This window comes from Chaetodon trifascialis, chromosome 21, assembly GCF_039877785.1.
Source record: "Chaetodon trifascialis isolate fChaTrf1 chromosome 21, fChaTrf1.hap1, whole genome shotgun sequence".
Taxonomy (NCBI): Eukaryota; Metazoa; Chordata; class Actinopteri; order Chaetodontiformes; family Chaetodontidae; genus Chaetodon; species Chaetodon trifascialis.
This window is the reverse complement of record NC_092076.1, coordinates 17,245,765-17,252,871: the sequence shown is the minus strand read 5'-3', so window position 1 is coordinate 17,252,871 and position 7,107 is coordinate 17,245,765.

Genomic DNA, 7,107 nt, shown 5'->3' with positions numbered 1-7,107 from the left:
AGTCTACCACTTCAGTCCAGACTTAAATATCTATTGGATGGCCATAAAATATTTTATAGAGACATTTATGTTCCCCTCAGAGAATGAAGCCTTCTTTGGCGATCCACTGACGTTTCCTCTAGCATCACCAGGAGGGGAACATTTGTCATTTGTCATGTGAAATAACTGAAGATCTACCGGGTGAATTAGCACAAAATGTTGTCCACACATTCCAAGATGATGTGTCCTCATGGTGATGTTTGTCCTCTGACTTTTTTTTTTTTATTGTTCCTTCAGAACAAATAGAGATATAGAGACTTCTCACCTTGAGCTTACATCAGGTCAAAACTTACATTGTGACAAAACTTTAGCAAATGCCTGCAAAAGTAAAGACATTGCCATCTGCCTTATCTCTACTTGAGCATAATGCCAAATTAAGGTGAACATGACAAATATTATGTCTGCTAGATATAAGCTTGACCCACACCAATAATCTGAACTGTATAGAGGCACTGCAGTTAACGTGTCATATTTAACCTGTGGAAATGATTGTGCGTGACTAATATGAGACAAACATGGAACTATTTTTTCAATGTAGTAAAGTTTAGACATAAATTTATGATGTTCTCTGTCAGGCACATGTCATCTGGCTGAAATATATCTAATTTAACTGACCTCAAGCAGATTCTCTCTTGTACTATTAAGTTAAGGAGCTTGGCTCTTGTCGAAGTGAAAGGAAGCTCATAAACTATGCTTTGTTTTGGTTTGTTTTTTTTAACATATAGGGCTTGGGTGTGCTTGTACCATGTCCCATTGACTCTGTGAAAGCTGAATGGTCCTAGTTCAACCACTGAAAACATTTTGAATGATCTAATGGATTGGATTAAAGCATGCTCTGAAGTGATGATCCAACTAAACTGTGATCGTCAAGCTTCCACATGCTATTAATATGCATTCACTGTTAGTCATCAGATATATCTATACTGTGATACAAGCTCAGACTCTCCTGCTCCTGTTTTTTTTTTTTTTTTTCACCTCCATGTTGACATAAAGAGGAGACATGAGAGGGGTGCAGCCGTTAGCAGCCTGGATGGGTGTCAGCAGCTCTTGTGGTGATGGAGGCGCTGTAATGAGAGAGGGGCGGGTCAAAATGTTAGGTTTAGCAACCTCCAAATTATTTTTGAAATGAAAAGAGTGTGTGTGGGACAAAAGGAACCCCAGAGGTCTTTTAAAAATGTCTCACCCACAAAGAAAACACAGTTGACAATAAAAATGCAGATCAGTGGATGAGTTTGGAGGAAAGTGGTTCAGTAGCAATTAAATATGATCAGTGTGGTACAATACAAATGGTTTAGTGAGTATAAAGAGGATGGATTAAAAAAGGAGAGGTAAAAGACATTCCACCCTTGCATGGGAGAAGATAGACTTGGAGGTGTGGGACAGACTGATGCCAGTTTCTGGGCTGAGAACAAATAGCAGGCTTTGCAGCCGCTCCCTTAAAAAGAAACAACTGATGTCATCCGTAAAACAGCAAAACAGAACCTGTTGTTAAAGACGAATCCCCTGCCTGCGTGTGTCTGTGCTTGCTCTGTCCCAGGCATCATCTCAGTCCATAGAAATACAATGCATAGTAAACACAGTCTACAACCAACATATCCTGTGTGGTTACAGTAATACATAGCTACACTGACCTCGAGGCAAAAAGGAGCTTATAATGAAAGACTGCAGCAAGTGCAAATCGCAGGAAGTAGGAGTAAGATTAAGGCTCAGAACTGGATGTCCTGTAAGCTACTCAGATCCAATATCCAGTGCTGAATGGTCAGTGCATGTTGGAAGAGCGACCTCTTCCTCCTTGATGTCTTCTGTAAGTATACAGCACTGCTCTAAGGTCATGTGTACACAAACATACAGTTAAGGTCTTCAACCAGCACCAGTTGGACGTTGCCCATAAGCCTCCAAACCAAGTGGGTTTCTGGCTGTTGCGTCTGCTGTGAAACACAATGGAATCCACAGGCAGAGTGTGGGAGAAACAAACTGCTGCCTTAAAGGAAGTGATCAACTGGCCAGTGCAGCTAGAGTACACTAAAAACATCCAGAGAGTTTAAAAATACACATTGTCTTAGTCCTGTTGTAAATTTTGAGGGAGAGGACTTGTTTTTAGAGGAAGACTAGGAGAGATCACACCAGGAAAAACACCAGGCTTACAGCTTATATTTGGATGATAACACACAAAAGAACTCTGAAAATTCCCCTTTGCGTCTTACTGAAACTACTGGTGGATGACGATGAGCTGCTCTTGTTGTTTTGAATCCAGCAGCTTTTCTCATTCGTCTCACACCTAGATGTGTGATGTGTTTGACAGACACACAGTAACTGATGAGGCATTTCACTCCAGGATTTATTAGTCTGCAGCAAGGGCGACTGTCATCTCTCAGTGCTGCGGTATGATTGACTGTATGGAACTGCAGGCCAAGCAGAACTAATGAGAAACATCTTGTCTCAGGCTCAGCGGCTGGCTGCCTTTCACCCCTCTGCTTCTTAAAATGACGACATTAGAATACAATGGCTTTCGCGATAGTTAACAGGCAGTGAGGACAGCGGCGCGGGTGCAGAGTTGTAAGTGATTTTTGCAGTGCAGCTCCCCTCACTAGTGACTGAAAGAACCGTTTTCAGCTCAGCTGTGATTCACAGCTACTGCCTCGCTCGTTCAGTACGGGTAGGAGCAGTGATGCGTTCACTTACTGTTGTGCACACAACTACAATGTGTAAACTGAACAGAGCAAAACCATTTGAATCAGCAAAGTGAGGTGTTGTATACACCATTCATTTCATTAATGTCATGCTTTAAGCCATTTAAACGCAGAGGTTTTGAGCTATACCAGACAAAAACTGTCAGTCCTAATGGTCCTATATCAAACTGTGAGGCTGTCTTTTGAGGCTATTGTAGAGCTCTGGCAACCAGAGACGGACCAAATTCTCACAATGCATTTCTCTGATGGATGGATGGATGGATGGATGGATGGATGGATGGATGGATGGATGGATGGATGGATGGATGGATGGATGACCCGAGCTGATGATGTGTCACAGTGCTACAATTTACCAGGCATGTGGCATCTGATTCCCAAAAAGTGATATTGTGCAGCAGGAGTAATCAACTAGACAGTCTAAGGGCCAGACTTTAAAATAAAATAAAATAATTTAGGCCTAGTTCGCCTTTTAGTGCTTTAGGTTTTCGTTTTCTTAAAAAATCAGTGTGAATAGACTTTTGAAAAATGAAAAATCCATCACAATAGTCAGATACTTAACTAGAAAATGCTTTCGAACTTCCACTAAGGGGGCAGTCAGTGCTCAATACAAAACCCGCAGTTGAACTACTAAACAATGAGTCTTCACTTAGCAAAAAAAACTCCTTGTCAGGATCCCAGGAAGCAAACAAAAACACTCCGTTTGAGACTCAATACAACAGTTGGCCAAAAAAAATAAACCCGTGACGCCTCTTGCCTCTAATGGACAAGCTCAGGGATTCTCTCCAGAGTTCCCTCCTGTAGTCCAGCCAGTGCTGCTGTGGGCTCCTGGGAATGACCATCATGGGTGCCAAACAGTTTGACTATGGTTCCACAGAGCAGAGAGGATGAAGCTGGAGAATAATCTGATTCTGTAGAACAGGTGAACTATGTTTTATGGACAGCACGATAATCAACAATCACTCTCAGGACAGACTGGGCCTCTTCCACTGGTGAGTAATGTGAGATGTGCCCATGTTCTGAATTCACTAATGTTCTTCATGTTTCCTGTGTGCAATGATTTATTCGCTGAGTCTGTCTCCATTGTACTTTGCGGCCCTTTGCTTGTATTGACACTAACTGTTAACTGTTCAATTCTTCAATTCATCACTGTTGACAGCTTAATTTGGTTTGGCCAGTTTAGCATTAACAAAAGTGTGGTCAAATCAAATAATGAGGAATGAATGAAGATAGCTAACAGCTAATAAAAAGGGAAAGGAAACAGGATGCTGTGCAGTACATGTAAATGGCTGCTTATATTAAAGTTTGAACAAATTTGTTTTTAGTTACTGTTAATGTACACACAGCTAAATTAATTTGGCAAGTTAGTGGAAACCTTTAGGAGCGCTCACGATGACTGATCACTTCACGTCTTCTAATGAGGCTCTGAAACAGTCAAAGGCATTTCTGTACACTGACTCTCACCAGATTAATCCTGACCCAGTCATTACTTTCATCGCATGCAAACAACTCCCACATGACCCACCCACCCAAACGCACTTTCTCAACTGCCCAGCGAATATTATGTCAAGTCCACCTTCAGCTTTCCTGAATGAAACGTGGACAAACATTTAGAAAAATGAAAGGCGCTCTTTGAACTTCCAGGCCTGAAGCAAAGCCAACACAACAGTCACATAGTTAGAGGAAGGAAAGCCACATCCATTCAGAGCTTAGATAAACACATGAACCTCTCTGCCCCCGTGGTGCCAGCTATCCTAAACATGTCTAACTAGCCATCACTCATCTCTGCACAAAAGCAGCTTCACTCTTGTTTCGTACTGAAGGTTTGAACAATAGTTCTTGAAGAATGCCTCACATAAGGTTGTTGCGTATGTTCACACACTGAGCAGCTCTGCGAAAGAGGCGCTGCAGCTCTGAACTTACCTTACTTTGTTTTGCAGTTTCTGGTTCCCTCTGGTAATCAGAAATTGTCTGAGCAAAGCAGTTTAAAAGGGAAGTGAGAGCATGACACAGGAAAAAAACTAGACTGTGACATATTGCCCATCATGTATGGCATGTGATCCTTTGGATGTATTTGCTGTGTGTTGCATTTTGTGTCAAAACACTGATGCAAGGGATGTGTGTTTTAAGAATCTGGTTCAGTAATCAGTTTTCTATGATAGCATTTTTCTATTTCCCAAATCAAATATTTTTCTCAGGAGCACTTCAGCAGTGCTCAGATCACCGCAGTGACAATGTATCTGACCAGGAAAGTAACACGAATACAAAAATATAAGCAGGAAAGCGCTTCAACATTCTGTCAAGAAGCTGTGAAAGAAGACCGGAAGGAAGGAAATGAGTGAGTGAAAGAAAGGAAATGGTTGCTGGCAAGTTAGTAAATGAAATACAAGGATGGTGACGTACATGACGCCAGTGCTGGGTCTGTCTCCATTATTATTTCTATAGCTCTTTGATTTTCTGCTACTGTTTCTGTTTCTGTGTGTTTGATTAAGACCCGATTATGCCCTGAATTCATGAAATAGGATTGCCTGTCACTCAGTTGTTATTTGTTCAGGAAACAATAATTTTTGAGAAGCACGGGGAGACAAATATACTGGTCTATACTGGGATAGGGGATACTCAAGATTATGTTGATAGAGGCTTTAGGAGGTACCATATTGTTTTTTTTATAATCATACTTTTACTTTAGTAAAGATGATTTTCAGTCCTCTACCCACCACACAGCAACAGTTTTAAACAAATTTTCTTCCTTTTTCGTCTCTCTCTCTCTCTCTCTCTCTCTCTCTCTCTCTCTCTCTCTCTCTCTCTCTCTCTCTGCCATGCTCAAAAATGCTTAGATGTGCATGCATGCACATGTACACACACGCCCCTACTTTCTCCTTGTGTTCACATTTCTAATCATTAGACGTAATCTGAACCGTTGTGTTCACCACCTCATTCAATTAGGTCAGCACCATTTCCTCCAGTGTGACCTGCATATCTCCTGACCTGTATTTCACACTGCTGAGGGAAATGACTCAGGCTTATAGATCATATTATACCACTGCCTGCTCTTTCAGGAGAATTAAAAATAATGAATAAAAGAGAAAATCCAACAGCAACAAATGGGCAGAGGTGGGTGAAAGACATAGGCAACAAGAAGGAAGTAAAAAGTTTGTCTGTAGTTTAAGATTTCAGAACATACGGCATCTTGTGGCTGCGTTTTCCCTCCTCTACATGACGTACCGTGACTGCTTATGCTCTGACAGCCACAGTGGAATCAAACCCCTAATCCAAACAGATTCTCGTCTTTCTCTGGGATTATTATTCACTGCCATGATTCAAGTGTGTGTTTACATGCATATGATACCCCCTTCTTAATGTGGTTCCATAAATGATCAGATTCAGGTTGGTGGAGCATGCAGACCTAAAAATATAGGCAGGTTTGAGTAATTAGTGAGCCTCGAGATCGGATGTTGAGATTTTGAATTAATCAGCCACTGTACTTACTGTACTAATTTTGGGTTTAAACAAACTTAATGCCTTGCAGAGTTTTCTAACAATAGCACTAGTTATGCTATTCTGTAGCTCGACTATTAAAAATAACAGCGAGCTGACCTGATTTCATGCAGCTGGTGCATAACCTGAGTGTATAAAGGCCTGTGACATGTTTAAGTTTTCTTTTCACATCTGTGAACAAGAGCACCCAGCTGGTGTCAATTATTTTAGCATGTACACGTGCTTTTCCTGTTCTGTGACATGTCAAAATGCCCTCCATGAAGGAAAGCTCATTGTGTTCCTTCAAACCAGCCACATTAGTTAGAAGTTAGTGGAGTCATTCTGCATCTCTTTTTCCGTTCTCTGATTGGTCATTAATGGAACTTCAGAGGAAGAAACTAGTCATGAAGTTGATGGTCACAATGGCCACATAAATGAAACCGTTACTCCAGTCCAGTCACCTTTTCTATGTGGAAATAAGTTAGCCTTGTTGGGCATCTCAAGAGCTTTTTTTTTTTTATTTAGCAGTTTGTGTTTCTTTATCTTGCCATCAAGCACCTGATGCCACTTCCTGGTAAACCTGGAAATGCTCAATGTAACCTGAATAAGACCTTGTCAGACTATGACCAGGGCGTGGTTGCATGACTCTCTGCACCTTTTCTCATCACAAACAGTAGAATTCACTTGATGTCCATTTAGTTCACAAAAACAATTTCACACAAATTTTTAACCTTAACCCTTTAACAACAGTAAGCAATCTGATCGCAGAGGTCTGTCACCTCGCAGCAAATCAGGGATATCTGACTGCGATCTGTGCTGATTTCAGGGTGGAGTGCCATGGTACTGTGATTTATATAAAAGCAGCACCACCTACTGGCAGGAAGTAGGTACTGTGGGGCTTTTA